This window comes from Aquarana catesbeiana, linkage group LG01 (assembly GCF_042186555.1).
Source record: "Aquarana catesbeiana isolate 2022-GZ linkage group LG01, ASM4218655v1, whole genome shotgun sequence".
NCBI lineage: Eukaryota > Metazoa > Chordata > Amphibia > Anura > Ranidae > Aquarana > Aquarana catesbeiana.
This window is the reverse complement of record NC_133324.1, coordinates 846,444,176-846,470,692: the sequence shown is the minus strand read 5'-3', so window position 1 is coordinate 846,470,692 and position 26,517 is coordinate 846,444,176. Positions and strand designations below refer to the sequence as shown.

Sequence of the window (26,517 nt, the reverse complement as noted above, 5' to 3'; positions counted from 1 at the left end):
GCTGAGCATGCTGTGTAAGCTGCAGTTTCCGTGTTACAGTGGGGCTGCCAGTCCTCGGGACTATATGTCCCACAATCCTCTTCTCTGCTCCTTTTTCTATTCTGTTTCCTCCCTGGTTGATATGAAGGCGGGGGAAGAAACATAGTGGGCAGCTGTGCTGGCCAGCACCGCTCACTAGTACAGCAGCACGCAGGAGGAGAGGGAGGGGGGAAAGGAGAGGGAGGGGGAAAAGGAGAGGGGGGGAAAGGAGAGCCCGCAGCTGCATTGGCTTCACTAGGGTTGGGGTCACCCCCCTTCCACCAACTATAGTTGCCCCTCAGTGCAGACCCCCCTCCACTACATATAGACCCCCCTCCGGCAGTGCAGAACCCGCACTAAGAATAAACCCCTCCCTCAGTACAGACCTTACTCAGTACAGATCCCCCCCAGGTAACCCCCCCTCCATTAGTACAGACCCCCCCAGGACAGATCTCCCTCTCCATTAGTACAGACCCCCACAGGACAAACCACCCCTCCATTAGTACAGACCCCCCAGGACAGACCCCTGCATTAGTACAGACCCCCCCTCCATTAGTACAGACCCCCCATGAACAGACCCCCTCTCCATTAGTACAGACCCCCCCATCCATTAGTAAAGACCCCCGCTCCATTAGTACAGACCCCCGCTCCATTAGTACAGACCCCCCCTCCATTAGTACAGACCCCCCAGGACAGACCCCCTCTCCATTAGTACAGACCCCCCCTCAGGACAAACCTCCCCCCTCCATTAGTACAGACCTCCCGACAAACCACCCCCCATTAGTACAGACCCCCCCAGGACAAACTACCCCCTTCCATTAGTACAACCCCCCACACACAAACCACCCCCTCCATTAGTACAGACCCCCCATAAACCACCCCCCCATTAGTACAGACCCCCCCTCAGGACAAACCTCCCCACTCCATTAGTACAGACCTCCCGACAAACCACCCCCCCATTAGTACAGACCCCCCTCAGGACAAACCACCCCCCCTCCATTAGTACAGATCCCCCACCAACCACCCCCCCTCCATTAGTACAGACCCCCCTCAGGACAAACCTCCCCCCTCCATTAGTACAGACCTCCCGACAAACCACCCCCCATTAGTACAGACCCCCCCTCAGGACAAACTACCCCCTTCCATTAGTACAACCCCCCACACAAACCACCCCCTCCATTAGTACAGACCCCCCATAAACCACCCCCCCATTAGTACAGACCCCCCCTCAGGACAAACCTCCCCGCTCCATTAGTACAGACCTCCCGACAAACCACCCCCCCATTAGTACAGACCCCCCTCAGGACAAACCACCCCCCCTCCATTAGTACAGATCCCCCCACCAACTACCCCCCCTCCATTAGTACAGAGTAGACCCCCCCAAAAACCACCCCCCTCCATTAGTAGACTCCCCCTCCATAAGTACAGACCCCCCCTCAGGACAAACCCCCCCTCCATTAGTACAGACCCCCCGATAAACTAACCCCCCCATTAGTACAGACCCCCTTCAGGACAAACTACCCCCCCTCCATTAGTACAGACTCCCCCCCACAAACCCCCCTCCTCTATTGGTACAGACTCCCCCCACAAACCCCCCCTCCTCTATTAGTACAGACCCCCCCACAAACCCCCCTTCTCTATTAGTAGTACTAATAGAGGAGGGGGGGTTTGTGGGGGGGGAGTCTGTACCAATAGAGGAGGGGGGTTTGGGGGGGAGTCTGTACTAATTTAGTACAGACCCCCCCCACAAACCCCCCCTCCTCTATTAGTACAGACTCTCTGAGTACCCCCACAGACCCCCCCCAGGACAAACCCCACCCGGTCGTGCAGCCGCGCCACCCGGGTGGAGAAGATCGTGACTGAGAGGAGAAAAATAAATGACAGACAGGCACTGTACGTCGCGCCGCGCGGCATGGACCGCCCCGCCCCCCAACTACCTCACTGCGCAGGTCTCTCTCCGAACAGACAGGAGGATGGAGCGGGCGGGGACGGACTTAAGCAGGAAACACAGCGCCGGCGGAGAGAGCGGCCTGTGGACACCAAGAAGAGCAGGAGGAGGGAGGGGAGCACTCTGGCGCTTGAGCGCCCCCACCTCTGTGGCGCCTGGGTGAACTGCACCCCGTGCACCCGCCTAGGATCGGCCCTGGCACACACACACCCCCGCACACACAAAAGTCAAGTGTGCCCGTGTATGTGAAAAACTGTGTGGCTATTGATGTATCAGCTGTCAGATTGTTTACTTAACCATCTGAAAAGCCATGTTGCCTACTTATTTAAATGCATTATGATATCAGTTCTTATATTATTTTTCCTTCATTTTCTTATAAAGTATATATTACTTTTCATAGATACTCTATGGATTCTGTGATTGTATAGTATCAGGCATGGTAGAATAAAGAATTTCAGCATGCACTGTATACCAGTGTCAGTTCCCAGTGTATATGGGTTTTGATTTGCCTATAATCAGCAAAAGCACCACAGCTCAGTCTGTTGCAACTCGCAAGCAACCTGATGCAATTCAGAAACAGCTCAATGCAAAATCTTGAGCAAGGAGTCCAAGTCATATCAGGGTAACACATACTCAAAGCAGCAGAAATGCAGACACAGTGCACATAAACACAGTTTTAATTAAAAAAAAAGTATGCATAAAAGGCACTTACAATGCCAAGCCCTGATCACAAGTAGATGTTCAGGCTGAAGCCTAACAATATACATCAGGTTAGGAGGGACTGAATGCAGATATCACACAGCTGGAGGTGAAACTGAATGAAGTGTGCCCCTTAGATACAGTAACATGCACAAAGATAAAACAAGGATGACACTGTGGGTAGCCTAGAAGAAGAGGGGTACCTTCACTGATGGATTTTTTGCTCTGCTCTTTTTTAGTGGCACTTGAAAACATACATTTAGCTTACTTCTGAGGCTGAAGTTATCTTCACAGGCCCTAAACCAGCCCTTTTAAACCAGGGTTCCTCCAGAATATGCTAGGGGTTTCCTGAGAGACCAGCAATTACAGCCTCCTAGAAATCATGTAAACCCCATACACATGATTAGAAAATCGTACAAAAAATACTGCTTTCGAATGTCCTAAAAGATGTAAGGAGAATGCTTCCCATTGACCACCAGTATAATGTTGCTCTTCTCCCACTGACCACCAGTGAAAGGGGCCTTCTCCCAATAACCAACAACGGGGGAGTCCTTCTCCACAGATCATTGATGATGTGAGGAAGCCCTACAATTTTCAGTCTGCCTTTCTTTTCTTCCCATTATTATTATTTGTTTTAATATTACTGATTATAATTGTGTTAGAGCAGACCTGGGTTTCACATATTTTAAGCACATCACATTCCTTATTCTTTTGTTTATTTTTATATCTCAACTCACTTTTCATGCCCATGTGCCATGAGCTATAACAATACTTATTATTAGCAGGTGTTCCCTGAGACCCCCAAATTATTTCAAGGGTTCCTCCATGTTAAAAAGGTTAAGAAAGACTGCTCTAAATGGTCAAAGCTCCAATATATTGTCAGTGTTGATGCAACAAGACACACAGGTATGGTTAAGAAGTGCTCAGGAAAAAGAGACCAAGGCACTCTATGTGCTCTTGAAATGGATATGATACATTTTTATTCAGTATATATTTTTTGAATCTGTACTGAATTCATATCAACTAGGACTGCAGGTAGAGATGTTTGGTCTATTTCATCCTGAGTTCTATCTCTATCTTTATATCTTTAGTATTAGAACTAGGCAGATTTTGCTCCCTAAAGAACCATTACCTATTTGACTTGGATACCGACTGGTGATAAGAAGTGCTGCCTATCTTTCTGTTTTCAGCTCTATTCTAACATTGCATTGACAGTACTGGTAAAATGTGTGCGCTCTGGAACTTTTCTAAACTTATACACAGATACACGCATAAACAACAGAAGGAATAAATTATATTCAATCAACGATCTGTAAATATGCCAATTTTAATTTGTGAATCATGTAAAATAATAATGAAAACATTCTCAAGGCTTCCCACACTTGGTTCATTGATTCTAGTGTTTTTTTTTTTTTGGTTTGTATCAAGAAACGTGATATATTTGGTGTAGGAGGCAGGAAGGATGACAGCTAGTCTATGGATAGCTCCTAGAAAAAACAAACAGGGATGGGTCACATATATAAAGTTAATCATCCCTTTGACTGTTCAGTCCTCCTTGACTCATCAATTAACCCCAAATACCTTCCCATGATAAGCAATTCCACCCTGTTTCCAGGATTTTTGAATTGTAAATCATAAGCCTTTAGGCAGGACTCTGTCTATTCATGTTATCTCTACTGGTTTTGGCACCACCCATGCTATAACTAGAGGTAGTAGTCTTTAAAAAAATCCCGTCCTTCTTTGATCTGTGACCTGTAAAATTGGGCAATCATGGGAAAGTCTGAAGGCATGTAATCCAATTCACTTATTTCTAGCTGATTGGAGTATGTAGACAATTTCCAGCAGTATGATCACTGTGAGGTCTGTTTAACACATGGTGACCATTTTGTGATAGCTTTCCCAAACCATCTCAAATAAGCTGAGAAACTAGTGATGGATCTCAGGTGTGGAGGTGACTGTGGTACAGTCATCATTTCTGACTCCGTGAATGTGTACAGATTACACAATCCTCTTTCTGACTCTCTCTACATTGGGGAGTCATTATTTCTGACTATATGAATTTTGCAGACCATGCAATCCTCTTTCTGACTATTTGGGCACAGTTTAAGAAAGCCGCTACTTCTTTTGCAGAATCTTCAGTTTGTTGATGAATGCTTGACAGAGCAGATTTAATTAAAGATGAACTATAGTCAGATATAAAAAAAACATTATTTACCATGGCTCTGCCAATCAAGTAAATTTTCTGAAAAAGGTCGAGCTTTCAAAGAAAAAAGTAAATACCTTTCCAGCTGCCTGCGCTACTGAACAACACTTTGAAAAAAAGAAACTCTCTGCTAAAGTCTCTGACACTTCTGGTAGTGTCAGTCTCCTGCACCCCCCCCCCCCCTGTTGAGTTCAGTGGTTGCTCCCACTCACCTCCACATCACTATTATGTCCCATTGTTATGTAGGGATTGGCAGGAGAAACCACTGAGTGCAACAGGGGACACAGGAGATTATTATTATTATTATTATACAGGATTTATATAGTGCCAACAGTTTACGCAGCACTTTACAATATAAAAGGGAGACAATACAGTTATAATACAATAAAATACAAGAGGATTAAGAGGGCCCTGCTCAGAAGAGCTTACAATCTAATAGGGTGGAGCAGGTGGTATGAAAGGTTATAACTGTGGAGAATAATCTGGTGGAAGCGGTAGAAGATTATTTGGAGACGTGATAGGCTTTCCTGAAGAGATGAGTTTTCAGGGATCACCTGCAGGTAGCAAGAGTAGGGGATAGCCGGACAGGTGGAGGTAGCGAGTTCCAGAGGATGGGAGAGGCTCTGGAGAAATCCTGGAGACGAGCATGAGAGGAGGAGACGAGAGAGCTTGAGAGTAGGGGGTCTTGTGAAGAGCGGAGAGGACGGTTTGGGTGATATTTGGAGACAAGATTAGTGATGTAGCTCGGGGCACAGTTGTGAATGGCTTTGTATGTTGTGGTTAGTATTTTGAATTTAATTCGCTGGGTGATTGGGAGCCAGTGTAGGGATTGGAGGAAAGGGTTGGCAGACACTGAGCGGTTGGTAAGGTGGATAAGTCTGGCAGTAGCATTCATGATAGACTGAAGAGGGGATAGTCTATAGAGAGGCAGGCCAATGAGAAGGGAGTTGCAATAGTCAAGGCGAGAGATAACAAGGGAGTGAGTGAGGAGCTTGGTGGTTTCATTTGTTAAAAAGGGGCGAATTTTAGAGATGTTACGGAGGTGAATTCTACAAACTTTTGACAACGATTGGACTTGGGGCTGAAATGACAAGTCAGAGTCTAGGATTACACCGAGTACCCTGGCGTGAGGGGAGGGACTGATAGTTGCATTGCTGATTTTGATGGAAAGGTCATTAGGCTGGGTTCACACTATTGCCAATTGGATGAGGTTTTTCCGCATCCAATTTGCATTTCAGCAGATTTTAGCTCTATGGAGCCGGTTCACACTCGGTACGGCTCCGGAGTCCGATGCGTCTTTTGTTCCATTTCAGGTCCAAATTCAGCCAAAAATTTGTGCTGTAATCAGATCTGAATCGGTGAACGGGGACGCACCAGACCCCCTGCTGTTAGCTGCTCCGTGCTGCGGTGTGAACCCAGCCAGAAACTTCTAGAAGGGTTGGTTTGTAAGGGACTTTAGGAGAGGATTTCTCTTCATGAGAGTTGTGTTGAACAGCATGGGCAGCAGGAAAGGGGAGTATTTCCTTTTGCTTTGCGGGTTTCTGTTTTCAGCACGTTTATGTATTCCAGTACAGATAATTAAATGCATTTTTAACATACAGGTAGTCTAAGTACCTGTAATGTGTCTTGCTATCTACCATCCCTTTTGACAGAAGCACTCCGACTGGGAAAAAGAGGCAGCAGTGGGGGCCAATCAGGCTCGGCGGCATGCACAAGTGATGACAGGGAACATGTTGGCAGGAGGAGAGAGCAGAGCGAGTGGAGATGATAACTTATCAGACTGATGAGGAAGTTCACATATGTGTATTTCAATACTTTATTTAGCTGTTTGCCCAGAGTTCAGCTTTAATGTAGCAGAAAGAGTAGTTCTTACACACTCTATCTCACAGCAACCAATCCCAACTCAACATGTATTCCATATGACTACTGTAAACAGCAGCATCTGCATGAGTGTATTTTGATATTAAATATACACTCACCGGACACTTTATTAACTACACCTTGCTAGTACTATTTTGGACCCCCTTTTGCCTTCAGAACTGCCTTAATTCTTTGTGGATTAGATTAAAAAAAGGTGTTGGAAACATTCCTCAAAGATTTTGGTCCATATTTACATGATAGCATCAAGCAGTTGTTGCAGATTTGTCGGCTGTACATCCATGATGCGAATCTCCCGTTCCACCACATCCCAAAGATGCTCTATTGGATTGAGATCTGGTGACTGTGGAGGCCATTGGAGTACAGTGAACTCATTGTCATGTTCAAGAAACCAGTGGTGAGATGATTTGAGCTTTGTTACATGGTGCATTATCCTGCTGGAAGGAGCCATCAGAAGATAAAGGGATGGACATGATCAGCAACAATCCTCAGGTAGGCCGTGGCATTTAAACAATGCTCAGTTGATACTAAGGAACCCAAAGTGTGCCAAGAAAATATCTCCCACACCATTACACCACCAGCAGCCTGAACCGTTATTACAAGTTGGGATGGATCCATGCTTTCATGCTGATTACGCCAAAGTCTGACCCTACCATCTGAATGTTGCAGGTGAAATTGAGACTCATCAGACCAGGCAACGTTTTTCCAATCTTCTATTGTCCAATCTTGGTGATCCTGTGCAAATTGAAGCCTCAGTTTCCTGTTCTTAGCTGACAGGAGTGGCACCCGGTGTAGTCTTCTGCTACTGTAGCCCATCTGCTTCAAGGTTAGATGTGTTGTGCATTCAGAGATGGTATTCTGCATACCTTGGTTGTACTGAGTGGTTATTTTAGTTACTGTTGCCTTTCTAACCAGTCTGCCCATACTCTTCTGACATCAAAAAGGCATTTTCGTCCACACAACTCCCGCTCGCTGGATATTTCTCTTTTTATGGGCCATTCTCTGTAAATCCTGAAGATGTTTGTGCATGACAATCCCAGTAGATCAGCAGTTTATGAAATACTCAGACCAGCCTGTCTGGCACCAACAACCATGCCACGTTCAGAGTCACTTAAATCCCCTTTCTTCCCCATTCTGTTGCCCGGTTTGAACTTCAGCAAGTCGTCTTCATCACATCTAGTTACCTAAATGCATCGAGTTACTGCCATGTGATTGACGGATTAGCAATTTATGTTACCAAGCATATAAACAAGTGTACCTAATAAAGTGTCCATTGAGTCTATGTGTACCACAATAATTAAAAATACAAACCTTCTTCAGTCTCTTCCTCTCACTTCCTGTTTTGGCTATGGGACAGGAAGTGAGGGTAAATCTCCCCAATGGGACATAGATGGCAAAAACAAATGTACCAACAGGAGTTATAACCCCCCTTAGGCTCGATTCACACCTATGCATGTTGCTTTTGAGCGTTTTTGGAGGTTTTTTTTTCATGCTTGCCGCGTTTTTGAGCCGCGTTTTTGCCGCGTTTTAGGCCCCATTCACACTAGCGCGTTTTTTGATGCATTTTGCATTTTGCAGAAATGCACGGGAATTTTTTAACATGGGTTCCTATGGAACATGTTCACATCAATGCTTTTTTGTATCTCCGCGTTTTTGGAAAGGGTCGGGGACTTTTTCTCATGCAAAATGCAGCGTTTTGCATGTAATGGTTTTCAATGGACAAGCATCAAAAACGCAAGTGCACCTTTTTTGCAGCGTTTTTGATGCGTTTTTGGTGCGTTTTTGGTGCGTTTTTGGTGCGTTTTTGCCGTTTTTTTTTTTTTTGTAATTTTTTTGTAAGACTGTAAAAAAAAATGAAAAAAAAAAAAAAAAAAAAAAAAAACGCAAAACGCAAATCGCGGCAAAAACGCGGCAAAAACGCCGCTAAAACGCGGCAAAAACGCGGCTCAAAAACGCGGCAAGCATGAAAAAAAAACCTCCAAAAACGCTCAAAAGCAACATGCATAGGTGTGAATCGAGCCTTAGCGGCATTTTTGCCGCGTTTTTGCCGCGATTTGCGTTTTGCGTTTTTTTTTTTTTTTTTTTTTTTTTCATTTTTTTTTACAGTCTTACAAAAAAATTACAAAAAAAAAAAAAAAAAAAAAAAACGGCAAAAACGCACCAAAAACGCACCAAAAACGCATCAAAAACGCTGCAAAAAAGGTGCACTTGCGTTTTTGATGCTTGTCCATTGAAAACCATTACATGCAAAACGCTGCATTTTGCATGAGAAAAAGTCCCCGACCCTTTCCAAAAACGCGGAGATACAAAAAAGCATTGATGTGAACATGTTCCATAGGAACCCATGTTAAAAAATTCCCGTGCATTTCTGCAAAATGCAAAATGCATCAAAAAACGCGCTAGTGTGAATGGGGCCTTACTCTATCCACAATGAAAAAAAAAAAAAAACGTTTGGCCCATAGTTCTACTTTAAGTGCCCATAGCAAGAATTTGAGGTCTTTACTCCCATTTCTGCAGGCGTATGGGTCATCGAAGATCAGTAGTCATCAGATGTCGCCCCACAAACAACAATAGTTGTGAAGTTACCTGGTATGTTAAGGGAGGAAATGGTGGAGCATAATATGGCTTCAGTCCGTGTTGACATCACTTACATGCTCCTGCTAGAATGTATGCTAATATGGCTTGATTTACTTATCTTTAGCTAGTATTGCAAAAGCTTTAAAAATTATTTGCACCATGCTTTTCTATTTAATTACATAAACGCGTCAATAAAAATAAATATATAAAGCAATGCTACTCCCTGTAATTAATTTTGAGGATAATAAATTGAATTACAGCAACTAATGAGCCACTACTTAAGAAATGTTCCTCTATTCAACCACGTTATTTATGTACCTTCTCAAGCTTTTCACCATCCTTTAATAATCTGCAGCTCTTTGAAATTCGCAAAAAGGAGGATCATTGAAGTGAAGTGAAAAAGATGCGATAAATTACGTTCTTCAAACACGCTTTTACTGTCCATATGGTATCCTAAGGGGTGGGTTTTGTGTGCCAAAATTCCTACAGAACTATTAAAACAAAAAGAAAAAAAAAAAACACAGGATCCAAAAAAAAAAATGAGGCAAGGAAACAAAGCATTGTCATCACAAGAATGCAAATGACATTATAAATTCCCAGGGGTGAACAGCTAACTAGGAAGCTTTGAATGTCTTCCAAAACCTAAAAAGTTGCTCAAATTTTTCTTCAAATTTTAGAATTAGGAAAGCATGAATTTTCATATAGCGGGAATGCATATCATTTATCTTAATATTTTATTACAGTATGTTTGAGACTAAAAAATTAAATAGAAAAAAAAAGTATTTATTTTAGTCACACAAATATAAATATCCATAATAAATATTTCATATTTGCATCTTACATTATTCATCATTTCTGCAGAGTGATTTACTTTTTTTGCTGCAAGTAGCTATAATAGCTTGTTGTGACTGTACAGTACCTGGGTATCAGGAGTTATTACACAAAAAATGGTGAATGATTGAAAGGGGGGGGGCACCCCTCTACACCCCTCTTCATTATTTCTAGCAAATACAAAACAGACAGAAGTAATAAAAAAAAGTGAGTGGCTAGTGCTGGATATTCTTATTAGAAAGCCCAGCATGTTCAACAAAGTAAATATCACAAAATAAAGTTTTACTAATTAATTGAAAAAAAAAAAAAACATTTGATACAGGTAATGGGAAACTTTATATAACAACATTTTTAAAGAATTAAAATAGAGTCAATAAAAAAAAAAATACAGATTCCCTTTAATTTATGCTCTGTGATATTCTTTAGTTAGCAACCTTTTTTTGTTGTTACACCAGTCAAGTCTGCTCTTCACATTGTCTTGCAGTGTCAGGTGTCAATGAGTGTTAAGCAGTCAAGCGATTAGAACTCAGGGAAGAACGGAGGTGGTTTTCAATCTTCATTTTCTCAGTTGGACCTAAAATGAGGTCTGGTAGTCGTAGTGGAATTTCAGTTTTTTTCTTTTTTCCTCAGAGACAATGAACAAGACATTGAAAGTTAAAAGCCCCATAATGGTTCAGTGTATATTGAGAAGATCAATTACGACGAGTAACAAATGCTTTGATTGTGAAGTGTCTCCAGCTTTAGAAAAACATTACATTTGGAAAAGTTTTGTAGCGATTTTTACTAAAGAAAACAAGCTATTAGAGACAACTAACTTGTTAAAAGTTTAATGGTAGGGTGCAACATCTAATATGCTATAACGTTTGTGCTTGGAATTATTATTATTAACAGCTAATGTGTAAAAAGAGAGCATGGTGCAGGGTCCCCAGTATATATGAACCCAAAATATATTTTTAGCTTTTAATTTTTTTTATTAAAGGTTTTCACAAAACGTAACAAAAGAAAAGGACATTAAAGTGGTTGTAAACCCACTAACAAAATAAAAGCCTATAAGACAAAGGCATAATGAGCTAGCATGCATAGCATACTAGCTCATTATGAATTACTTACTTTAGATTGAAGCCCCTGCAGCGGTCCTCGTACACCGCTCTGGCCGGCGACATCACTCCCGGAGTTACATAGTTACATATATAGTTACATAGTAGGTGAGGTTGAAAAAAGACACAAGTCCATCAAGTCCAACCTATGTGTGTGATTATATGTCAGTATTAGTAGTATGTCGTTCAGGTGCTTATCTAATAGTTGAAACGATCGATGCTCCCCGCTGAGACCACGGTCTGTGGAATGGAAGTCCACAGAAGTCCACATCCTTGCCACTCTAATGCCCCGTACACACGGTCGGACTTTGTTCGGACATTCCGACAACAAAATCCTAGGATTTTTTCCGACGGATGTTGGCTCAAACTTGTCTTGCATACACACGGTCACACAAAGTTGTCGGAAAATCCGATCGTTCTGAACGCGGTGACGTAAAACACGTATGTCGGGACTATAAACGGGTCAGTGGCCAATAGCTTTCATCTCTTTATTTATTCTGAGCATGCATGGCACTTTGTCCGTCGGATTTGTGTACACACGATCGGAATTTCCGACAACGGATTTTGTTGTCGGAAAATTTTATCTCCTGCTGTCCAACTTTGTGTGTCGGAAAATCCGATGGAAAATGTCCGATGGCGCCCACACACGGTCGGAATTTCCGACAACACGCTCCGATCGGACATTGTCCATCGGAAAATCCGACCGTGTGTACGGGGCATTACAGTAAAGAACCCTCTACGTACTTTAAGGTTAAACCTCTTTTCTTCTATTTTTAATGAGTGGCCACGTGTCTTGTTAAACTCCCTTCCGCAAAAAAGTTTTATCCCTATTGTGGGGTCACCAGTACGGTATTTATAAATTGAAATCATATCCCCTCTCAAGCATCTCTTCTCTTTCTTCCTCCATACCCTTTATTAGCTTTGTTGCCCTTCTTTGTACTCGCTCCATTTCCAGTACATCCTTCCTGAGGACTGGTGCCCAGAACTGGACAGCATACTTTAGGTGCAGCCAGACCAGAGTCTTGTAGAGCGGGAGATTTATCGTTTTATCTCTGGAGTTGATCCCCTTTTTAATGGATGCCAATATTCTGTTTGCTTGGTTAGCAGCAGCTTGGCATTGCATGCCATTGCTGAGCCTGTCATCTACTAGGACCCCCAGGTCCTTTTCCATCCTAGATTCCCCCAGAGGTTCTCCCCCCAGTGTATAGATTGCCTTCATATTTTTGCCAACAAAATGCATTATTTTACATTTTTCTACACTGAACCTCATTTGCCATGTAGTTGCCCACCCCAAGATCTTTTTACAAGGTTTCCACATCCTGCAGAGAAGTTATTGCCCTGCTCAGCTTAGTAACGTAACGATGTTTACCCCATCCTCCAGGTCATTACTTCTGGGTATCGTGGGCTTTAAAGTGGTTGTAAACCCTGTTACACCACTTGTACCTACAGGTAATCCTATAATAAGGCTTACCTATAGGTGCTGTAAATATCTACTAAATTTGCACAGTTTAGTAGATATTCAGTAAATACACTTTTGCCGACATCATCGATGCATGCGCACTGAAGAAAGGGCCCGCTGGTTCCATTTCTTTAGGGCCCGTGCTGTGACCGGCGGCTCCTGCATGTGCCAGAGTGTTGTCATCGCGGCTCTGGCCAATCAGAGCGCCGGGGCCCACGAACCCAGAAGTAACTCCAGTTAAAGATGTCGACCATGTACCGTGCCAGCGCTGATTCAGGGCATCCTCCTAAGGTAAGTATTTCATTATGAGCTAGTATGCGATGCATACTAGCTCATTATGCCTTTGTCTTGCAGGTTTTTTTTATTTGGAGGTTTACAACCTCTTTAAAGACTTTAAACAATTCACAAATTCCATAATATGTGTGATAATATAATAACAGCAAGAAAAAAGGAAGGGTTTGCATTATTAATCAAACAAAAGATCAAAAGGCGTGTGGCCCCAAGCCCCATTGTAACTAAAGATTACTCCCTCTAGAACGCCAAACATTAGTGTGTCCAAGGCACTTAGTTCCGGACATACCCCAAATATATTTTTTTGTATATTTGGCATCATGTCTCACTGTATACACATTTCCTAAGCAAACAATTTTTGGTAAATCTTTTATAAAAAAATTGGATCTGAAGATCCTGCCACTGCACTCACTACAAAGTGTTGCTGACAAAATTTCTGATAACTGTGAGGCAGAAGCTTAGCATTGTCGGCCTGCAATAGGAAGTGCAGTTACTGGAAGGGTCTCCTGGAAAGAGACTTTGCAACAGAGTTACAAAAAACATTGGCTCAACAAAACAGGATACAGTGAGGCATGATGTCAAACATACCAAATAGGTTTTGGGTTTACATACACCCACATACAAAAAAATTGGATCGGCTCTGTCCACTTAAAAAAACAACAGGACCACTTTTATTGTATAATTGGCAGACTTAAAGTGTTTGTTACCCCAACATTTTATATTCCTGATATGTGCCTGCGGTGCCATGTACTTGTATGTAAAGTATCCTGTTCTCTTTGTTTTTTTGTTTTTTTTTCTCTTTGTATCACTTCCTTTGTGTGAAATCCCTGATGTTCCTGCCAGTCCCTCTGCTTTACTATAAAAAAAACTGACCACACTAATCAGGAGAACACACCATGGTCAGTTTTCTAGTTGTGCTGGGAACTCAATGCTCTCCTCCAATGGTCAAACTTGTCCTGACACACCTCCCTTGCAGTCTTTTACTGGGAAGATCAGTGTACTGTTGCTCCCCCCCCCCCCAGCTCTTAAGCAGAGAACAGAGAGAATGTGATTATTTATAAAAAAGGGAGGGAAAAAGGTATTTATAATATTTTTTAATATCTATACACAAATGTTTGGCCTTTCGATTCTATTTTTAACTGAATGAATTGTTTTACAAGGTGATCGTTTACAATATTAAAGGCTTTAAGACCTATATTTAAGAATTCAAATATTTTATATTAATTTTTAGCATGCACATATTAATGTGCTTCATTGAATTTTAGATGTGTTTTTACATCCCCAACAGATTTCCAACATGGTTTGTTTCTTTGAAAAAGTGTGAATTGTGTGAAGTGAGTGTTAATGTGAATTAACATGCTCCTATGTTTGTTTTTTGTGCATTTAGTAGGTTTCTATGTACATGTACATGTAGTGTGTCACTTGCCATGAGAAGAGTTAGAACCTCTGTCACTTTTTTACTGCTGCATGGATTCCCACTGGGCAGATTCATCCAGGACAGAAAATGATTGAAAATGGTAAAGTTAAGAGTTGTTACCAGAGCAATGGTAGGGAGAACATTTTACAACGGGAACACCTGTTTCAGTGACACTTTGGTGAGGTTTCTTTTCACTGTATTGCTAAACACAATTCTAGGAGAGAGTGTATGGGTGTAGGTTTTCCAAAAAGAGTGTAACAATAGAACAGGTGTTCAGTCCTTTAAGTGCAACCTTTGATAATTGATTGCCCTCTGAGAACAGCTAGAGAGATCTATGACCCTGTAATAGCAGTTACAGTCTTCCTATAATAGCAATCAGATTCCTGAATTCCTGAATTAAACCTTCTTGTAATGTCCAGTAGTAGATTCTACCCAGCTCTTCTGTGACTCTCTTTATCAAAAAGGTTTCCAACAGATGTTTCTTCCAGACAGACATTATTTACCCATTGCCCTCCAGATATACACTCCTGTAGGGTAGCTAGAAGTCTGGGCCTCCAGCACATGTCCCCAGCTGGGGCAAGGCACTTGTAGAGATCACTCTAGACAGACTCTCCCTCCAGGTAGAAGCCCAGGAGGAACAGAATAGTTTACTCTAGGAAGACATCCTCTTCAGGGTGAAACCCGGGGGGGCAAAAAAAAAAAATCACTCTAGGCAGATATCCTCTTAAGACAGAAGTTCAGGAGAGACAGAAACCTCTCGAAATGTATCATCTCCCCAAACCATACCTCTGAACAAAGACCTCATGGGTTGGACAGGGGAAATACATACCGATAACCTAGTGATTGCCCTTCCCACTCTGACTATTGGAACCTCCTCAACAAAAACAGACTCAATCAAGACACTAAGCTTAGGAGAACTAGCAAAGCCTAGAAAAATTGTAAACAAAGCTCAGACTGGTTACAGCATAGCTGCAAAACACACAATTTTCAGTTCCAAAAGTAAAGGTTTAGGTAAAATCAATAGAATTCTTTAGAACACTAATAGACTTGGAAATGTCACCTGAAGGCTTCAGGACTGTCAGGCCTGATTGATTATTCTGAATGCGACAGTTCATTTTAATTATGTTAGCTAATAGATTGTTTGCCCCCTAATGTAAGAGTGGAACCACTGATGTCCACTGTAGATATTCATACCCATACAATACAATTGTTCATGTCTCTTCAGCTATCCACAGTTGAGCACATTTAACAAGTCTTTTTTTGCCATTATTCAAAATATCAGTATATACATGGCTAGTGTTAGCCTTCATAAGCCTCCATAATATGATTTTCAGCAAGTCATATTATTGAAAATGAACAAATAGATTCATGTATTAGCTTCTGGTAAATTGTCAGAGGGGTGAATGAAATTCTTCTACCATGATCATTTATCACTGAGGCCAGTTGCCTTCAGAAGCTGTGTTTAGAATATTTCCTTTTCCAGTGATGCTATTTCTAACAGTACATTTCATTGTACAGAGGAGAGCTCTGATCTTCACTAGATATTTTAGGTGCATCCTATGGAAATTCTGATCTATGCCAGCAGGCAGCTGGAGACGGAAGAGAAATGACTACTACTGTCCCACTGTTATTTTCTGAAAGATATGATCCATGAAGAATAGACTTCATTTATTATCTTTATGTATCTCTGCCAGTGTAAGCGGCACTGTAAAGAGTAGACTATTTCATCATGAATTTCTGTCTCAAATAGCTTACTCTTTATCTATTTATCGAGGAAGAGACATTGTTTTCATCATTAATTTAGGATTTCAGACTTTTTGTGCTTCATCCAACAACCCCTTACAGCAGATAAGATATTTTGCACTTGTGTGCTGTGTGCATCTGCTTACGTTATTTTTTGGGATGCTTGCACACAAAAATGGTTTGACAGAATGGCACATGTAACACAATTTATCAGATGTTCAACACCATCTATCCTCAGTTTTGATCACAATCAGTGGATCTATACCAGTCTTTTTTTATTCTGAACAAAAAGCATTTGTTAGTGGAAAAACAGATCCTTTTTAAATGTAGTCCTGATATGCCAAGACAAAAAGCATGCCAGAGTAGCTGATAAATAGTTCAATGGCTATTGCAGTGATTGTACAACAACCCAATATCCAGTCAGTAAGGAAAAGAAAATGTAACAGTAGGTTTTCCCACAGCTGAACAGAACCCATACTGTTAGGGTAATGGTTCCTGATGTTGGATCAATGTAAGGGTTTTGTGGCCTCAATTACCCCCTTTTCACCCTCTTTTTTCTCTTCATGTAGAATGGCAAAGTGTTTTAAAATCATACCTACCTGAACTTGGTGTATGCAGACAGCTCTGAAAGATTTATTCAATGCTTTCAGGGTCCACCAGTGGCAGGAGGCAGTAAAAAAACACATAATCATGTCTATTCCACTCATCTGCCAACATCTTCATCTAGAAGAGAAATATGTAGAAGACAGTTGAGGCTGCCTCAATGGCATGGCATATTAGGTTCATCTAAAAACTCTGAACACAGCATATTCTTTTTCATTATTTATAGTTGCTTTTTTTTAAAGAGGAATCAATATTTTGGAAAGAAAGCATGCCTAACTCAAGTTAAAAATGTGAGGAAGGGTACAACCTCTGTTTTTCATTGTTATTTGTTTTCCTGATTCAGAGTTCTAACCTATCACTATTTGAGAATTTATTAATGATGGGGGAATCCAGCATTTACGATTTTGTGAGTCAATGTTTTTATTGTGTTTTTCAAGGTTTTACACATATCAAAATGAATGCATTAACACATTTCCAAAGAAGAGGCTAATACACCGAAGCGCACAATCACAATAACTATCTCAAACATGTGGCAAAGAGCATACAAACAATACAATATGTCATATCAAAAGACATCAATATGGTATTTACTATCCATCCATGGTTTCCACAATTTGTCAAATAATGCATGTGTATAATTTTTATGGGAGTATATTTTGTTCATATGAAAACTGTGTTAATTAGATCTACAGCTTCAGAGGGGCTGGGTGCCATATTTTTAGTCCAGTGCCTGGCTATTACTGTTTTTGCTGCCACTAAGATGTGTAAAACGACAGTTCTGATACTGTGATGAAAGCTATCTATACCCAAGTGTAGGATGGCGAGAGCGGGATCAGGTTTAGTCAGAACACCTGTAGTCTCTGAAGGGATAGTGAACATTTTTCTCCAAAAGCTGGTAAGACTTTTACAGGTCCAGAAAATATGAATGAGGTTACCACTTGTCCGCACCCCCTCCAGCAAAGAGTAGACATCTATACCCAAGTGTAAGATGGCGAGAGCAGGATCAGGTTTAGTCAGAACGCCTGTTTTCTCTGAAAGGATAGGGAACTTTTTTCTCCAAAAACTGGTACAACTTTTGCAGGTCCAGAAAATGTGAATGAGGTTACTCACTTGTCCGCACACCCCCTCCAGCAAAGGGTAGAGTGGAATTTGAAAGATTTTGATAATTGATATGGTGTCAGATACCAACAGGTGAGCAGCTTTTGTGATTGTTCCCAGTGGGCTACACAAATGGCTGTTTTCCATTGGGTCCACTTTATTGTAGGTGGTGCTTTAGAGACAACATTTCCGTTCATTGGAAATATAGTATAGAGATTGGCTTGTCAAGGAGGAAACTTGTTTTAGTGACAACTGGCAAATTTCAGTCTTTTTGCTATTGTGTCTCTGGAGACAAGTTGTGCAAGGAAATCTCCCCAATGGTAACACAGACAGCATTACATAGGCTGAAAAAGTCATAAGTCCATCTAGTTTAACCAATAGAAAAAAAGTAACTAAATAAAAAATTCCCATATACAAAATTCTATACCCACACTTGATCCAGAGGAAAGCAAAAAAACCCTATGAGGCATTATTCAATTTGTTCCAACGGGGAAAAAATTGTTTCCTGACCCCCCCAGAAGGCAACCAGATATTCACTGGATCAACAATCGATGGCGCTATTACCTATGAATGTTAATGATAATACAAACCTGATGGAAGTAATTTTGGGGTACCTCTGATTAGTAACACAGAGTGTTGTGCCCTTTCTGTAATTTCTTTATTGATTTCCAGTGCAACTTACCTGCTTATGAAACTTAGTACAGTCTACAAATGTGTTTCAGTAGAAAATCAGCAAGTTGGGCTAGTTCCCCAAGGGGCTCTATTTAAACATGGGGTTTTCAATTTTCATTTTAAACATTTCTTTGTTTCGTTACTTAAATTAAAATGTAGGCATTATTAATGAAAGCTTTGCAGCTACACTTAGAGAGCAGCTCTGGCTCTGAATTATGTTCCTGCTTCATGAATTAAAATTTGTGACAGTCTGTATTTACATAGCCGAGCAGAAAAAATCAGAATGCTTGTAAGGGAAATGAATAACACAAGCTATGCAACAAGCAGAAGTTTGATCTCCCCCATTATTGTGGTCAGCACTGCCTAAACTTCAGTCTGACTGCAAATATTAAACACCAAAATGAAAGCTACAGAAGTCACGCTCTTTAAACACATGTAAATGGCAAAATAGGTTTGGCTCTGAAAATTAAAAGGGTGTATAAAGAAAAACACAATTAAGATCACAAGAGTGGCAAACAACTAAATTATTCCCAACAGGTTGCTGTCATCTTCTGTTACATATTTTTCTTAATAGTAGCAATAAATTCAAATTGAACTATATATATACTGTATCTATAGATATAGTTATATATCTATATCCATATATAGATATAGATATATATCTATATATATATAGATATATATCCATCTATGTCCCGTTGTGGAAATTGTCCTTCTCTTCCTGTCTCATGACCAAAACATGAAGTCAGAGGAAATCCCTCCAAAATGAGGAGATCCCTTTTTGTCACCAGGGTAGCCAAAATGGGTGTGCCCATTGGATGATTTCCCCTCTATTACTCTTCTGGGCATAACCCAAAATTTTGTTTTTTTACTTTCACTTTCGGTGACAATGGTAAAATTGCCTGTAGTTATATTTAATAATAATTATGGTAATACGTAACTTTTTATTATATTTTCATTTTATACTATTGTGTATTGCATATATTGTTTATTGTTATTGTTCACATATAAGAATGATCTATTTACAGCAGTCCTTGCCTTCAAGGTACAAAGCAGTTTATTTTCCCCATCATAGCCATACTTCCAGTTTGCTGTGCCTAGCCTTCTCCTTTCTTTTTGCAATTGTAGATTAAAGCGGGATTCTGGCCAGCTAAAAAAAAAGTTTTAAAGTCAGCAGCTACAAACACTAGCTGCTGACTTTAAATAAGTAGACTTACCTGTCCTGGGTGCCCGCGATGTCGTCCGCCGACCCATCCCTCGGCTCTCGGGTCCCGGCATCACCATCCTAGGTAAGGGAAACAGGCAGTGAAGCCTTGCGGCTTCACTGCCAGTTTCCTACTGCGCACGCGCGAACGGCGCGGCGATCTGTGAATGGCCCCGTGTTTTTCTGGGAACACACACAGTTCCCAGAAGGCAACAGGGCCGCTCAGCTAGGAGCAGCAGACGCAGCAGAATAGGAACAGGCAGATTAGGAAGACTGCCTAGCAACAAGGGTTCAGGTAAGTTTAAAATTTTCAAATGTTTTTTTTTACATTTTTTTAGGATTTTTGGTGAAATTTTTTTTTTTCAGGGTGGCCCTCCACTTTAAGATTATTAACACTTGCATTTATAACTATAGGCAATTCAGCACAGTGACACAAGAACCATCCTGATATGCTCAAAAGGTCCTTTTGTCATCAATGCTTTGGAAGAGCACTAAATAAGTAAATACAACATGGATTTATTGTCTCATATACAATTACCTGCACTGTACTTGAATATGCTGTATTAGACAACACATTGAACAGTAGTTATCTTTATGAAAAACAAATCACCTAAGATCAACTGTTTAAATTAGAAGGCTTTTAACAACTTTTTTTTTCATATCCCTTACCCATCATTGTAGTTATATCATTGGCAACAAATGTTCATTCACAATAGCAGTATAGCTACTAGGAGTTTCTTTACAATTATGCTAGTAAGAATGCCCCCTGGCCTGAATTTTTAATCAGTTCCTAGACAGAGCTCACAGATTAGCTTTGCAAGGGCAATGAATCATACCTCTGACTTTGCCCCGCTGTTTCCATGTTACGTTGGCACTAGGCCAGGAGTCACAATTTACACTTTGCTCATGAGGCCCTGACTAATCATTGGTTCCAGGTTAAGTACTTAGAGAATACCATCCAACACCTGAAGCCCATGGGTATTGGGGCCCAGATAGTGGGTGCTTGCATCTGGGGGTAACTTCCTGGACACCACCACCAATGGACCTTCTCAAATAGACCATATAACACATTCAGCATATATAGCAGCAGCACCACTCACCATTCTTGACTGCTGAAGGGTTGTTACCCAGCCAAACTTCACTTTGTATGCACTTAATTCTATGCTTTCAATAACAAATTGAAAGGTTTGTAGAGTAAATGGCAACTTTGTATTTATGAATTACAGTTAAAAAGCAAAAAACATGGATTAATTAGGTTCTGCATAAATAATTTGCCAAAAACATTGTTATGACCGCACATAACTATTCCCATTTTGTTGGGTGTCAAAGGCTGGGGATGCAGTGCTCCTTATGAGTTTATTACTTCTGTTTACCTTTCCCAGACTCCTCAATATAGGCCTTCCTGCTTGTCCCCCAAGGGGAAAGTGTATGTATGTCCTACTGCTCCATCTTCCTTACCATTTTCTTCTTAGAAGTCCCTAGCCTAGCTCCTCCATATCCCTAAAAAGTGTACAGACCCCTTCACAGAAAGACAGGGGACTAAAACACCCAGAAAGGTGGGGCACACTATCAAGTCAGTAACCCCCTGCTAAATGCTCAGTCCTGAACTGAAGGAAATATAGCGGAACTGGCATCCCTTTAGTTGTGAGATTAATGCAAAAGCATGTAATTGGAGTTGCAATAAAGACTTGTTGAGGGATACCATACTTTATACAACAGGCCACATGTAATGTGAAATTGTGTATAGTAAGGGTGTAAGGTAGGTATTTTTTACATTTTTCTTACAATGTTTTTTGTTACAATATTACAATATTTTTTACTTCTTCACTTAGCATTTTTACATGGGGGTGGGGGGCTTTAAGATAAGCAGACCTTGTATTTTCCTGCAAGGTTTGTTTTAAATCATTATGTATATGAAGGTATCACTTACCTGCTTGTAACTGGTGTATAGTACTGTCAGATATCCTGCTACTTTCTAAATTGCTACTGTTCCTTCCTTCATTGCAACCAGTAGTGAAAGCAGGAGTGCTGACAACCTAGGGGTGAGCTGATGTCAATGCCTCAATCATTTGGCAGTGCTTGGCTTACTGATTGACTGCTCACATGGGAGCAGGTCACATGCTCCCCCATACCTTCACCCACCAAATAGTGTTGCTGCCTGATATGCAGGAAGTAGTAGTGAGGGAGTTCAGGCAAGAGTTGGGTCCTATGCAGAAAAACTGCCTGTTTTCCCTTCGTGAGAAAGGTGACAGTACCTTTTTACAGTCTTCCTAGCACGCCTGCCCTATTGATGTTTGGAGCAGCTTTCCACCAGAGGTAGTGAGTCAGTCATCAGTAAGTGAATATTTATTTATATTTGCTTGGGAGAAATGTTTCCACTCAGACAAAAAAAGCTTAAAGCCCAACTTTGGGAATGACACAAGAATTAACCTTGCAGTGGGTCGCCCCCCTCCCTCGCACTACAGGGTAAAACTAAGTCTAGGGGGTACAGGAATAAGACGTAATACTTAACTTATTCTGCACTTCAGCAGGCTTCCCCATCTGTGCAACCAGTCCTCTGAAGTCGCTAATCTCTAATATGCTTCTGTCGACAGTCGCACGTTAATGTAATCGTGCATGATGCAGGGTCAGTAGCCTTGCGTTGTATGTGATAACAGCAAGAGACTGCCCACAGCCCAGCGTGTCAGGAAGAAGAAAACAGCACTGAAGTCTTCCGAAGTCAGGTATAAGGTAAGTATATGACCGTATTCCTCTACTCAATAGACTAACAAGCATTTAACCCTAATTATTGTTCCTGGAGTTGGTCTTCAAAGATAAAAAAAATTTCAAAAGGGCAGACTCAATGGTCCAATTGGTCTTTTCCTGCAGCCACTTGTCTATGTTTCTGTGTTGAAGATATTTCCCTTCACTTCCTGTCCTGGAGATACAACAGGAAGTGAGGTTAAACCTATCCAAAATGAGGGTATATCTACAGTTGTCACTAGAACATGTCTTTTGAATCTAGTACGATTTCTGCTTTCTTGGAATTGTGAATTTTGGAAGATTTCTCCACTAATATTTCTTCTGATGAAAAATGTAAAATGTTTCATTTCCCTTAACCTTCCTCCTTGATGACCATCTCTCAGCACAGGCTTTCTATAAGCTATCACCAGGGAAAACGTTGTTAGGGAGTCTCATTGCTATATAAAGCATAACTTACACATGTGTTGTAGCAGTTTACAAAGTTTTATTAGGCCCGCTTTAACGCTATGAACTGTTTTATTGAATTTGACTTCATAAGTTCATTGATCTTCATATCCACATTGCAGTATATTGCCAGCAAGTGTATACCAGTTTGCTGTGCCGCTCTTGCACTTATCTCAGTAATTTATCCTGTAAAGAAGCAATTACCAGTTCCATCAAAGAAACATGTTTTCAAATGAGCCTTTTTTAACAATAGCACAGCAGCATTTCCACTTATTGTTTGCCTGTGTAACCAAAAAGAAATTGGTTTTCCTTTCCTACAGCCAGTAAGGACCTTGCAAAACTGTTTTAAAATGGTTATCATCCTACACAGTATATTAAAGTAAACCAGTCGTTTTTACCAGCGGCTCATTGGGGCTGCTTATAATAACAAGTCTGCATTAATGAATGCATAATTTTTACTTCGCAAAAATTCATTTAATTGGGAGAAGTTCAACAATGCCAAAATGTAGTCTGGGTTTTCTGTCTGCCAAATGCGATTGTGGAATTATCAGGATGTAGTATCACAAATATATTCCTGTTGCAGAAGAAAACAGCTGTATGTGCTCTGTATAGAAAATTTGTAGTTACAGTATATTATACTTGTACATATTTTGTGTCTGTATGTGTGCGCAAGTATGTTTTTGGGCAATTGCTTGTGATAAATAAATATATGAGTTAATAAAAATATCCTAAACATGTTTCCTTATAAGTGGGAAGTATAAATATTGTAAGATACTTATATTATGCCCGGCATCTTTAAACCACATTTCTCGAGTATCAAAACCTTATCAGTCTTATGAGTAAGCACGTTTTGGTGCACAAGGCGATATGCTAAGACTCGCTGTGTAAATGCCTTTTATCCTAATAAAACCTCCTAAATTTCAGGTTACCTTCCAGGACCAATTCTTTTGTTTGCATGTACATTGAGTGTCAAGGATACGCCTTTCTGTTATCCTCTGTACTAAGTAAGATGCGGCACTACGCCTAAAGATAGGAGTCATCCTCCTTTCCCGAAGCAATGCATTCTGGGATAGGTAGTCTGATATTGGTACACACACCTTTTTACTCTCTCTCTTGTGTGTGCTGCTCATCCATTAGTCCAACATTGCAAGAGGGAGGGCAAGGAGGATGGAAGTCACATGGCTGCTATGTATACTCTTAGTGGCCAAAGTTTTCTTGGGCTTGAAATCAGCAGCTTCACGCACATAGCTTTGGTTCTTTTAGCTGTGCTGTATAAAAGAAAATTGCGCAACAGAGAACTAAACAAGCTGCCAACACTCTCACTGTATACAAGTGTATACAAAACAAAAACAAATAGTATAGCGCTCAAAATTAATTAATTCATTGCGTAGTGAAAAAAATTCAATCAAATATCAAATAATAAGTATAACATATTAGTCCATCTTAAATAGACCATATAAAATGGGTGATAAAAAGGAAGTCCATAAGTGATGAATCAAAAATTGAAGTGATAATCTTGGTGAATACTTGATGGAGAAGTGCACACAGAAGAAAAGTAAGGTTGACACGCTTACCAGACAAGGTGGACCCATATACTGTATAGCACGTGGATCAAACAGGCTTTATTAAAGCGGAGTTCCACACAAAAATGGAACTTCCGCTTTTCGGAACCCTCCCCCCCTCCGGTGTCACATTTGGCACCTTTCAGGGGGGAGGGGGGTGCAGATACCTGTCTAAGACAGGTATTTGCACCCACTACCGGCATAGACTCCCATGGGAGTCTACGCCTCTTCCCGTCCCCACCGCGCTGTCTCCTGGGAACACACAGCTCCCAGGAGAGAGCGGGGACCATTTGGGACGCGCAGCGCGACTCGCGCATATGCAGTAGGGAACCGGGAAGTGAAGCCGCAACGCTTCACTTCCTGATTCCCTCACCTAGGATGGCGGCGGCAGCTCGGTTCTCGGCGTCCCCTGCCGACATCGCTGGACCCTGGGACAGGTAAGTGGCCATGTATTAAAAGTCAGCAGCTGCAGTATTTGTAGCTGCTGGCTTTCAATATTTTTTTTTTTTTGGCGGTGTGGGTGAACCCCCGCTTTAAGGAAAATCCTCAAAGAAAATCATCCATACGAAGCAGCGGTTGGAGGGTAAACTTCAATAAGGAACAGCTAATCCCTTCTCAAGCGATAAACTCAGTGGTGAAACAGCAAGTATATCTTAATTGTGAAGTTATTTCATGACATCAAACATGTAAGATAAATAAAATCCGCATGGTGTGACACTGTATGGTCTTTTTATTTTAAAAAAGAGGGGTTCACGCTTATATGAAATCGAATAAAAACAAGCTTGTCTCTCAAAAAGTATAGAGCGATTGCCACAAACGTCACCCGATGTTTTTCATCCCACTGGACATCATTGTTTTGTCCCACCCAGATGATGTCAGGTGGGATGAAATGCGTTGGGTGACATTCGTGGCAATGCTCTATACTTTTTAAGAGACAAGCTTGTTTTTATTCGATTTCATGTAAGCATGAACCCCACTTTAAAAAAAAAAAAAAAAGACCATACAGTATTACACCATGCGGATTTTTTTTTATCTTACATGTTTGATGTCATGGAATAACTTCACAATTGAGATATACTTGCTGTTTCACCACGGAGTTTATCGCTTGAGGAGGGATTATCTGTTCCTTTTTGAAGTTTATGCTCCAACCACAGCCTCGTATGGATGATTTTCTTTGAGGATTTTTCCTCAATAAAGCCTGTTTGATCCACGTGCTATACAGTACGTGGGTCCACATTGTCTGGTAAGCGTGCTAACCTTACTTTTCTTCTGTATGCACTTCACGATCAAGGCTATTCACCAAGATTATCACTTCAATTTTTGATTCATCACTTATAGACTTCCTTTTTATCACCCATTTTATATGGTTTATTTAAGATGGACTAATATGTTAAACTTGATATTTGATTTAATTTTTTTCACCACGCAATTAATGTTCACATTTATTAATTTTGAGCGCTACACTATTTTTTTATTTTTTTGTTTCTTTTAGTTGTGCTGCCAAATATTCAGTCACAAGGGTTTACCCGTGCTTCAGCTCCGCTTCACCTTCCTCTCCTTATCGCATCTTGTGTGCTGATGAGCCCTCTTGGTTTTTGGGGAACCATATTCAGCAGCTGCACTAGCAATAGGTCCCTCCTAAAGAAAAAACCTGTGTATCCTAGGAATCTTTGATAGAATGTTTTACATTGGCATATTTTGTTATTGTAGGATACAGTCGGTACAAGGGCAGCTAGAAATCTGTATGCTTTACTTGTACAAAAGGTTAATCAGCCTTTCAGAAATTGTGGACATTTTTCAATTTCACCTGACTAATAATGTTACTGATGTACCACTAACCTTCATAATCCTGGTAGACCTCTAGCGATCACAAAGGTCTTTAAGAAATGTAATTTTCAAAACTTCTAGGAATGCTTGAAATTCCCCTAGGTTGGTTAAGAGTTATTTTATTTATGAAGTGGGAATAGTGAGCACTGGGGACTTCTTTAATGTATTTGATACACCTTAACTGTAAGATCTGAGCAGATTGCA

At 40.9% G+C, this 26,517-nt stretch overlaps 1 protein-coding gene across 9 annotated transcripts in view; it reads left to right on the top strand.

Moving 5' to 3' along the window:
• The window catches only part of PCDH7 (protocadherin 7), a 1,158,392-nt gene that overhangs the window by 87,031 nt on the left and 1,044,844 nt on the right, over positions 1-26,517 (top strand). Inside the window, exon 3 of one of the 9 annotated variants that reach the window (XR_012237045.1) lies at positions 20,153-20,168. The exons of the other annotated variants lie outside the window; for them this stretch is intronic. The gene's annotated coding sequence lies outside the window, so the exon portion shown is untranslated. Of the gene's footprint in view, positions 1-20,152; positions 20,169-26,517 lie in introns of those variants that run through there. 9 annotated transcript variants of the gene reach the window in all.